Genomic DNA, 12014 nt, shown 5'->3' with positions numbered 1-12014 from the left:
ATATTTCTTCCAAACGGAGCTTCAATAGGAAATGTTTCAAATTATTTCAGATCACCTTCTTCCCCATCTTGGTTAATGCAACTCCAACGTTCCAATATTTGATTCAAAAATTTAAGGGAACTTTTTTTTTTTATTTGACAGATAGATCTAGACAGTGAGAGAGAGAGACAGAGATAAAGGTCTTCCTTCCGTTGGTTCACTCCTCAAATGGCCGCAACGGTTAGAGCTGCGTCGAATCTGAAGCCAGGAGCCAGGTGTTTCTTCCTGGTCTCCCATGCGGGTGCAGGGGCCCAAGCAACTTGGGCCATCCACCACTGTCTTCCGGGGCCACAGTAGAGAGCTGGACTGGAAGTGGAGCAACCAGGACTAGAACCCGGCACATATATGGGATACCGGTGCAGCAGGCGGAGGATTAACCAAGTGAGCCATGGCACCGGCCCTAAGGGAACTTTTAATTCCTCTTTTTCTTGACACTCATTTGACCACTAGTAAATTCTCTTGATGCTCTCTTTGAAATATAACCAGAAACCAATGGCTTGCCAACACATGCACTGCATGTCATTTTAAAATCTTATGCTTATAAGTTGGCTAATTTTCCCATGCTTGTCCTGAGCCGTCTTTTCTCAGTACAGCAGTCATACTGACTCTTTTAAACATGCATTTGATGGTGTCACTTCCCGGCTCACAGTCTTCAAAGGACTTTTCATCTCCCCCCAGTGGCCTCCAAGGTCCTTGTGTGCTGCACCTCTCCATACCTGCATCCACGTCCACCCCTCCCCCCCCACACACATGATCACATGCTTTTGTTTGGCTGAGTGGTTTTCTTTACTGTATCTCTTATCCCTCACCATTCTGCCTTTTCACACATCCTGTTCTGGCTCCCAACTCACTTCCTGCCTTGTTTTGTTCCTTCTTCCCCACAGAGCAACCTCTGATTTTCTCTAGTCTCTGTTCCAATTTTACCTCATCAATTAGGCAAACCATCTCCCACTCACCCTCCCTCTCTGCTATGCTTTTAACAAGTGATAAGTTAACTTTTTTCTCTCTACCTTTGCCCCTCCCCATCCTCCAAACTTGCATCACACACCTTAGAATGCAAGTTTCCTAAAGGCAGGGGTCTGTCTGGTCAGTTTTGTTCACTGTGGTATCTCCAGAATCTAGCATAGTTCTTAGCACATTCTGAGTGTTCTCCGAATATTTCTTGAATTAATGAACTGAAAGTTTTGTGTTAAAGTTGCTAAGTGATACTGTATACTTTTTTTGTATTTCAAATTTTAAAATAAAGTCTAATAATATATTTAGACAGAATTGGCATTACTTTATTTCCAAACAATAATTTTCTTCCTGATAGTGTTTATATGAAAAATATGTGCTATACATTGTTCTCTGTGATAAAAAGCCCTGCATTATAGAAATGAAATGTGGCATTTTATAAATATGCTACTGTATTACATAAGTTGCTTTATTAATCTAAAATTTTTTGATTGTGTTCAGTGATCATTTGAAAGTATAGGATGTTGACTTTAAGAAGGGAATGTATATCATTATCTTTAAAAGTCAATATATTTTCATGGTTTCATAAGAGCTATTACAACATTTATTTCCTAAGTGCAACATTATGAGCAAAACACAAATATAGAAACTTCAAAGTCTTTATGGATGATCTATTCTTAGTTTTTCTATTTCTGAATGATAAAACTAAGACCCAGATTTGTAATATGGCTTTCCCAATGATCATATACCTATAAGCAGTGTTCCCAGGACATCTTATTGTTAATATAGCCCAATATTATCATTCAAAAATATTGTAGGAAAGAAATAATAATGATAAAACCATCTTTATTAAAAACTGCATGATTAGCACACTTATCTTTCTGAAATATTGAAATTATTACTCATATGTGAATAAAATTACTTCTATAAAATAATACTGCAGGTAATAAGTAAAGACTTTCAGCAAAAATAAAGAAATTACCCAGAAGCAGCATAATTACAGAATATTCTAACATTACTGGGCAAATTGGGTTTCAGCAAAACAAAGTCTCTTCAATATTAACTAATGGAGCATTACTCTCTTTCATTTTCTTTATAATTATCTTCAAGTTGAAAGCAAGATGGCCTACAGCTCACAGAGGGAATTAAACCATTGATTACCATGACATTGGGTGAGTTATATGTGATTCAGCTTCAAACACCATAAGATAGTCAGCAGAGATTCCAGCCTCCCAGTGTACCTCTATAGACCTCAGTAAACATAAGCCATAAATTTTATTTAGCATAGTAGTTAGAATCAGCCTAATAAACAAGAAGAACAACCAAATGAAGAGAAAGAAAAATAACTACAACAATAAAGAGAACTGTTTTTACCTTTATTTTTTGTTTAGGTTTCCTTGTTGAGGTACGAAGTTAGAAGCATATAACTAATTGCTTTGGTAAACCTCAAAACATTGGTCCCATCTTCATTCTTTTCATCACCCGAGATGATCATCTGTGATCACAACCAATTTACTTGCATCTCATCCATGGAAGTCAAATCTAGTCTCCAAGGAGGCAAAAACTTGAAAGCATTCTTAAATTATACAGTATATTGATTTTGCAAATATGAAGAATTTAAGAAATATAAGATCTTAAGGGATGTATTATCATCCATAAACTATCATTCTGCATAGCTGACACCTGAAAATCTTGGCTAAATCTACTATTTACTTGAGAATCAAAAATTCAGTTGTCTTCAGGCAGCTTTTGAATCAGGATACAATCACTGCCCACCGTTTTTATCATTTTTCCCCAGAATATTATAGAGGAGATGAAATTAGTCATTCTGCACAGTACATGGAGGCATCTGGTTGGACTGCACCATATTCAAATTGCTTTTAAATAGAAGCTAATGTATGAGTTTCAGGTGTTGAATGAACACCAGGAATGTGCTTTAAAACAGTTTGTGTAATCCATGCACAAATTTTGTCTCATGTTGTTCAGTAAGTTATAAAGGCAATTTTCATTATATATATATTTTTAAAATTCCCTCTGAAATACTAGTGATGCAAGACAGACTTAGCTGTTTGACAATACCTGTGTCATAATTATATAAAGTTGTTGTTTTGTTTTTATTTTTTTCTAGGGAGAGGAAATCATTTAATATTCTGTTTTTAATGAGTTAGAATGAGAATTGGAATTAGATAATTCTGGCTATATTTAAAATGTTTTAAAACATGAGATTTTCTTTTTTTTAAATTTTTTTTGACAGGCAGAGTGGACAGTGAGAGAGAGAGACAGAGAGAAAGGTCTTCCTTTGCCATTGGTTCACCCTCCAATGGCCGCCGCGGCCGGCGCACTGAGGCCAGCGCACCGCGCTGATCCGATGGCAGGAGCCAGGTGCTTATCCTGGTCTCCCATGGGGTGCAGGGCCCAAGTACTTGGGCCATCCTCCACTGCACTCCCTGGCCACAGCAGAGAGCTGGCCTCGAAGAGGGGCAACCGGGACAGAATCCGGCACCCTGACTGGGACTAGAACCCGGTGTGCCTGCGCCGCAAGGCGGAGGATTAGCCTAGTGAGCAGCGGTGCTGGCTTAAAAAATGAGATTTTTATCATGCTTTCAATTGGTGTAAAATTGAATGTAAGGAGCTGTTTGTTTCCAGTTGTATATCCAGCTAAAAATAGCACAAAGGGGGAAAAGGTACTTGATCATAGGATTTTTTATTGGTTCTTTGGTTTCTGCAGTCACTGTAGCCACAGCTATAGAGAAGTAATTCAAAAATGTTCTAGATATATGCTTGACACGTGGTTCTTTCACATTTATAAAATTAGATTGTGCATAAAGAATTACACATTTTAAATAATGCAAGCATTACTAAATGGTATAAATTTTCTTTTTTGTAAACTGAAATATTTATACATTTTTGTAAAATTTAAACATGTCAATTTAGTTTTCCTTTGGTATATGTTGTCTTTTAAAAATCGTTAGCATTTCAAATAGATAACTCCAATGTTTTATTCTGTGTTTCATTTTGGAGGTTATTTAAATAAATGATTAAGTGCCTATGGATATCTCTTAGCAGCAAGAAAATCTTGTGATCCCAGTATAATTTGGATACCAAAAATTTATAAAAGAAACATTAAAATGTGCATGATTTTAGATTATCATTCTTTTTAATTCTAAGGTGATTTGACACTCTTCTATTTCTGTTTTTTAGAAATTTGGAATAGAAAGTTAAAATACCTCATATTTTATGAGTAAAATTATTTTTCAGAATAGTATTCTGAGTCACACCCAGTTCCTTGATTCTGGTGCCAGCATCCTGAAAGACAGCCTGCAGGGTTAGTGAAGGATGGAGAGAGTGCCCACCCCACAGCAGTGATTACCCAGTACAGCTTTGCAGTCCTCATCTACGTACAAAATGTAAAAGATCATCTAATCTGCTATGTTAGAGGAAAGGCAGAAGAAGCGAGCGGGAATGGAGGGAGGAAAAGAGGAAGGAAGGGATGGAAGAAAAAGTTATGAAAGGGAATGGAAGGAGACAAAATTCCAATTACCTGTTTTCCTGATTTTATCCTAAGAAGTCCTGTAAAATGTCCTGTCATGTATGCATCATTCAGAGGTCCATTGCTTTGCAGACACTATGAACATTTCATTGGTTTCCCAAAACCTTTTCTTTTTTTTTTTTTAACTTTTATTTGATGTATATATTTCCAAAGTACGATTTATGGATTACAATGGCTTCCCCCACATACCGTCCCTCCCACCCACAACCCTCCCCTTTCCCACTCCCTCTCTCCTTCCATTCATATCAAGATTCATTTTCGATTATCTTAATATACAGAAGATCAGCTTAGTATACATTAAGTAAGGATTTCCGACTCTTATCTTGTTTAGACAAGGTCATAGTCAAAGTGGAGGTTCTCTCCTCCCTTCAGAGAAAGGTACCTCCTTCTTTGATGACCTGTTCTTTCCACTGGGATCTCACTCGCAGAGATCTTTTGCCAGAGTGTCTTGGCTTTCCATGCCTGAAATACTCTCATGAGCTTTTCAGCCAGCTCCGAATGCCTTTAGGGCTGATTCTGAGGCCAGAGTGCTATTTAGGACATCTGCCATTCTGTGAGTCTGCTGAGTATCTCACTTCCCATGTTGGATCACTCTCCCCTTTATTTACTCCATCGGTTAGCGTTAGCAGGTACTAGACTTGTCTATGTGCTCCCTTTGACTCCCAGTCCCTTCACCATGACCAACTGTGAACTGAAACTGATCACCTGGAACAGTGAGATGGCATTGGTACATGCCACCTCGATGGGATTGAATTGGAATCCCCTGGTGTGCTTCCAACTCCACCACTTGGGGCAAGTCAGCCTGAGCATGTCCCAAATTATACATCTCTTCCCTCTCCCATTCCCACCACCATGTTCAACAGGGATCACATTTCAGTTAATTTTCAACACTTAAGAATAACTGTGCGTCAATTACAGAACTAAACCAGTCATATTAAGTAGAACAGATAAAAAAACTACTAAGAGGGATAATGTATTAAGTTGTTCATTAACAGTCAGGGCTATGCTGATCAAGCCACCATTTCCCATAGTGTCCACCTCACTCCAACAGGTTTCCCTCTTGGTGTTCAGTCAGTCGTCACCGATCAGGGAGAACATATGGTATTTGTCCCTTTGGGACTGGCTTATTTCACTCAGCATGATGTGTTCCAGATTCCTCCATTTTGTTGCAAATGACTGGATTTCGTTGTTTCTTACTGCGGTATAGTATTCTAAAGAGTACATATCCCATAATTTCTTTATCCAGTCTATCGTTGATGGGCATTTAGGTTGGTTCCAGGTCTTAGCTATTGTGAATTGAGCTGCAATAAACATTAGGGTGCAGATCTCTTTTTTGTTTGCCAATTTAAATTCCTTTGGGTAAATTCCAAGGAGTGGGATGGCTGGGTCGAACGGTAGGGTTATCTTCAGGTTTCTGAGGAATCTCCAGGATAAGAGTCGGAGAACTCAGAGGGCTTCCATAGCCTTGGAAACTCATGACTGGAGCATAGGGAGATTACTGATGCCATAGACAGGAGTGTCAATTGGTAAAGTCAACAACAGGAGTCACTGTGCACTTACTCCTCATGTAGGATCTCTATCCTTAATGTGCTGTACATTGAGATTTAATGCTATAACGAGTACTCAAACAATATATTTCACTTTGTGTTTCTATGGGGGTGCAAACTGTTGAAATCCTTACTTAATGCATACTAAACTGATCCTCTGTAAAAAAAAAAAAAAGAAAAAAAAGAAAAAGAAAAGAAATTATCAATCCCCAACTTGACTCTCACTGGGATTAAACATGACAATAGGTCTGCTCTGATTTCATCATCATTTAAAAAAATCATCTATTATTTTTCACTTTATGTTTCTGTGTGGGAGCAAACTGTTGAAATCCATACTTAATGTATACTAAGCTGATCTTCTCTATATTAAGATAATCGAAAATGAATCTTGATGTGAATGGAAGGGGAGAGGGAGTGGGAAAGGGGAGGGTTGTGGGTGGGAGGGACGGTATGGGGGGGAAGCCATTGTAATCCATAAGTCGTACTTTGGAAATTTATATGCATTAAATAAAAGTTAAAAAAAAAAAAAGTAAGGATTTCAACAGTTTGCTCTCACACAGAAACATAAAGTGAGAAATAATAGATGATTTTTTTAAAATGATGATGAAATCAGATCAGACCTATTGTCATGTTTAATCCCAGTGAGAGTCAAATTGGGAATTGATAATTTCTTTCTTTTTTTTTTTTTTACAAAGGATCAGTTTAGTATGCATTAAGTAAAGATTTCAACAGTTTGCACCCCCATAGAAACACAAAGTGAAATATATTGTTTGAGTACTCGTTATAGCATTAAATAAATCTCAATGCACAGCACATTAAGGACAGAGATCCTACATGAGGAGTAAGTGCACAGTGACTCCTGTTGTTGACTTTACCAATTGACACTCCTGTCTATGGCATCAGTAGTCTCCCTATGCTCCGGCCATGAGTTTCCAAGGCTATGGAAGCCCTCTGAGTTCTCTGACTCTTATCTTGTTTAGACAAGGTCATAGTCAAAGTGGAGGTTCTCTCCTCCCTTCAGAGAAAGGTACCTCCTTCTTTGAAGACCTGTTCTTTCCACTGGGATCTCATTCGCAGAGATATTTTGCCAGAGTGTCTTGGCTTTCCATGCCTGAAATACTCTCATGGGCTTTTCAGCCAGATCCGAATGCCTTTAGGGCTGATTCTGAGGCCAGAGTGCTATTTAGGACATCTGCCATTCTATGAGTCTGCTGAGTATCTCACTTCCCATGTTGGATCACTCTCCCCTTTATTTATTCCATCGGTTAGTGTTAGCAGGTACTAGACTTGTTTATGTGCTCCCTTTGACTCTTAGTCCTTTCATTATGATCAACTGTGAACAGAAATTGATCACTTGGACTAGTGAGATGGCATTGGTACATGCCACCTTGATGGGATTGAATTGGAATCCCCTGGTATGTTTTTAACTCTACCATTTGGGGCAAGTCAGCTTGAGCATGGTCCAAATTATACATCTCTTCCCTCTCTTATTCCCACTCTTATGTTTAACAGGGATCACATTTCAGTTAATTTTTAACACTTAAGAATAACTGTGTATTAATTACAGAATTAAACCAGTCATATTAAGTAGAACAGACAAAAAAAAAAAAAAACTACTAAGAGGGATAATGTATTAAGTTGTTCATTAACAGTCAGGGCTATGCTGTATCCCAAAACCTTTTCTACAGTTGTCAGCAAAGATAAAGAACATTGCCGGCCTCTCTCTGTCTCTCTCTCCCACTGTCCACTCTGCCTGTCAAAAAAAAAAAAAAAAAAGAACATTGCCTAGATGTTCTCTTAAACACAAAGTCTCTGTTACTTCCTTTTTAACTCCTAAGAGCACAGTGTTGCCTTTACAGTACTAACAAGGTACATAGTTTTTTACCTAAGCAACCAGCTCTGACCACCTAAGGTTTTGATGGACTAATAACACACCATTTTGCTTTTCTTTGGTACCTGGTAGAAAAAAAGTGAATTGTCATGCCCAGAGATGGCTTTTTTCTTCATCCGCAGCTGAGGAGACTAGTAGATGGTTTCTCTGATGATTCCCTCTTTTCTGACCTGATTTTCTTTTCTACATGGCTCAGGGTACTAATTACCAATCTCCATTGCTACTATCAGAAAGCATTGGCAGATAGTAAGTCACTGAATTTCCTTTGAGAGAAATCTGTTCACCAGTGTTTTGAAATGAAAAATTTTCTAAACACGTACACACACCTGAAACAGATTTTACAGCTTTCCTTACAATCCAGGAGACACATGAACTTGATGTTGCAAATACCTTCTGTCCACCATATGATAATTCACATAAGGCAGAGATTATGAGAGCACACTAGCTAAACAATTGAGATCAGAATTGTAAGTTGCCTTTACTAAGTCTACGTTTTCATTTCTTGAACCTGCAGCTTTATTTTTTTGTGTATGCTCAACTTTTTGGCCTTTGAAGAATGACAGAGTTGACTTGAATGTATAAAGCACATCAAAGCTATTCCTGATTGTATATGGACCAAGGTGGATGGCATATCTATTTTCCTCACATTCTTATTTTTGAAAGCCTGGTTTCCTTTAACCACGCTAGAAATATTTAACTCAGCAATCACCATCTCCTCCTTGTATACTTTTTATTTTTCATTTATTGAGTTTCTCCTACTTCATTGTTCAATGTTTTCCGTTTCTGCTGCTGAGATTTTTTTCCCTTTCTCTTATCTCCAAATACTGGGATGGGTCAATCCGTTCTCCTGGCCTTCCTTGGTACTCATTGCCTGGGTGATACCATCCAGAACCGAGGATTCTGTTTGCCACCAAATGTCCGTCTCTCCTTCAGAACTCCTTGATCTTTAACTCCCTGGTTGAGGTCTCCAGTCGGATGAAAAACATGGATATCTCAAATTTAGTATATCCAAAATTAAAATGTGCACCTTCTCCTACTAATGCATCCTACCCAAAGAGATTTTCCATCTTAGTTGAGGGTGTCTCCACTTTGCTAGTTGGCCAGGAAAAAGTTCTCGGTATCTGTGATATCTGTTTACGAGAACATCAAATTGACTACATCTTTACAATGTTTCCTGAATCTGACCTTTTCTAGTGCTACCACCCTGAGCTGAACCACCATGTGAATCACTGCAGTGGCCTCCTAACTGGTTTCCAGTTGCTTGCACCCTTGCCTCCCCCCAATCTATTCCCCAAAGGGAATGAAAATGATGTATGAAATGCAGCCCAGGAATGTCTCTGCTCTGCTCAAAACCCTCTAATGGCTTCCTATTTTGCAAAAAGGAAAGGGGTATTTTTTGTGAGGGTCTAAAAGGCCCTGCATGGTCTGCTGTTGCTAAGTCTCTGACATCCCCTGCACTGTTTGTCCTTATTCACTTCATTCCAGGCACTCTGTCCTCCTTGCTGCTTCTTTAAAGAAGCCAAGCACACTCTTGGTTTATAGCCTCTGCCTGGAATACTTATTTATATTTATCCACATGTTAACATACTTGCCTTGATTGCCAGTTAAGCTCTCATTGAGATTCTCTATCTACCCTTTACAATAGTGTAGCCCAACTTCCATTTCTCCTTCAGATATACCAATCCATATTCCTGTTGCAGTTTTTGTCCCATTGCATTTATCATTAGCTTACTTATGGGTTACTTGCTTATTATTTTAATGCTTTTTCTGTCTACACCTACTAGGTACCTACTACTTGAGTATAAGATACCACAGAAAAAGAATCTCAATTTTACTGTGATATATTACAATCATATAGAACAGCACCTGAAATATTGACACCCATATATGTTTATTGAATGTCAACTGAATTTCCATCTTTTCTCCCCTGTACTGGTGCATGATATCCCATGTTGGAGAAGTGTGTTTAGAGGAAGGGGGGTGGAGGATAAAATCAGAGGATTTTAAGAATTTTCTTCTTCTTCATGTTGACACATTTTAACCTCCTATTTACATTTTAAATGTCCTCCTACTAAAAGGACTACACTATCTCTTTTCATTGCAAACTATAATTTTTAAGGCAATGAATGCATTTGAAACTTGAGAGAATCCCATAATTATATGAGTATCAGGGTAATTAAATTTGATATGACCCAGATGGGCATTTTTCCTCTAATAGAAGCATGGTATTTTGTGATAGGATAATGGGATGTTAGGATGACAAGCAGCTGGAGATGTGACCAACCCCTGAGGAATAAAATAACATTTGCTATTACAGACAAACTTTAACATTTGCTATTACAGAAAGAGTTCTTTTGTACAAACTTAGTGTAATTTCTGTGTAAGGCTTATTTCTGTAAACTATTTATTCCTAAGGATGCATACATCTAAGTCAAGTACACAGTATGTATATAAATTCAAAATTTCAAGAAATATTGAAAATTAAATTCTCCCTGTCATTCACATAATTATAGTCATGATTGTGTGCACAAATCTCAGGAGACAGGGAGGTAGATGAGCTTCTCATGTTTCTGAGGACCTGAGGTGGTGTCAGCTCAGCAGTATGCCCTACTCTGTGTTTTCTGTCTAGCTTGGACAGATCCATGAGGAACTAACCAATGTGCTACTTACAACAAAAGATGGGAGTGAAAGTTCTCAACCACACTGCAAGAGGCAGACTTGAAGACATAATAACAGCTGCTTGCACCTGACAGATCTCTCTTTCAGTACCATTCAAGCAGCAGAAGAACAATGTTTGCTTAAATAACCACTCAGGTCAATGTTATTTACCCAGAAACAGATACTGACATTTTAAACCTATAATTAGAGAGTAATGGGAAGAATATAGATTGTGGAGCCAATCGACTTAAGTTGCCAGATGGCGACCCTCCTGGTTCCCATTAGCCAACATTGCCCTCCTCAGGCATACCTTGAAGGGTTCCTGTGCTAGTTATCAATGATTGAAAGAGCCTCTCACCCAAAATGTTAACTACATATAAGGGCAGGATTGCCTGAGTCTGCCCGGTTCATTGTTGATTCTTCCATGTAGGAGAATGCAGTTATTCCACATGTGTAGAAATTTGATTATTTTGCACCGTAAGTAGACTGATACCCTTGTCTTTTATCCCTGTGGATTCACCAGTCAGTGGAATGGGATATAAACTGGAGCACCCTGAGGCAGATGTATTCTGGAGCTTAGGATCTTTATGTAAGAAGCTCTTCAAATCAGCTTTTCTGAAAAGTAGCAACTTAAATTTGCAGAAATAAGCCGAGAATGGAAACATTTTTTCACCATCCCATATGCTGATCTTTAATGCTGGATTTTATAGATAAATATTTTGGAATAACTCCCAAGTCCATTTGATTTGTTGCTGCTTTATTTTTTTCAAAAGATGTACTTAGCAGCAAAGTTCAAATTAATCTAGATGTGCCTGGACATGAGTCATTATATAACGTTTAACTGTAAGACCTGAAGTTGCCTATGACACTAATGTATAAAAAAACACTCACTAATTATTATAGAGAACTGAAAAAGTAGGGCCATTTGTTTACCTCACAATGATTTATTAGCATATTTTCCAATAATTCTTTTAATTCTTAGCCCATTTACAGAATCTCCTAAATTGGAAACATTTGTCAACAGATGAATGACACATCTTTGGTACAGTTTGTACTTCTGAAATGTGTATTGAGTTTTGTTCAAAGGCTGTCTTCTCTTATCAGGGTAAAAGCTGTTGAATATCTGAATTTTGCCATAAGGCTCAGTCTTATAACACTCTCTAGGCAAGTTTGTGATGACAATGTGGGGTGTGAAGATTTGTTGTGATGTGTTTTATGTTTAAACATCAAACATCAGTTATTTCATGATTAATTATCTAATGTCAACCCCTAAAAATTAAAGGAAAATGAAGACAACCATCTGTCAGCATATTTTAACAGTTAAATTTAAGTAGACTAATCAGGTTGTAATTGTCAAAAAACATAAGGGACTCAG

The sequence above is a fragment of the Oryctolagus cuniculus genome, chromosome 3 (assembly GCF_964237555.1).
Source record: "Oryctolagus cuniculus chromosome 3, mOryCun1.1, whole genome shotgun sequence".
NCBI classification, from domain to species: Eukaryota; Metazoa; Chordata; class Mammalia; order Lagomorpha; family Leporidae; genus Oryctolagus; species Oryctolagus cuniculus.
This window is presented reverse-complemented; position numbering follows the sequence as displayed.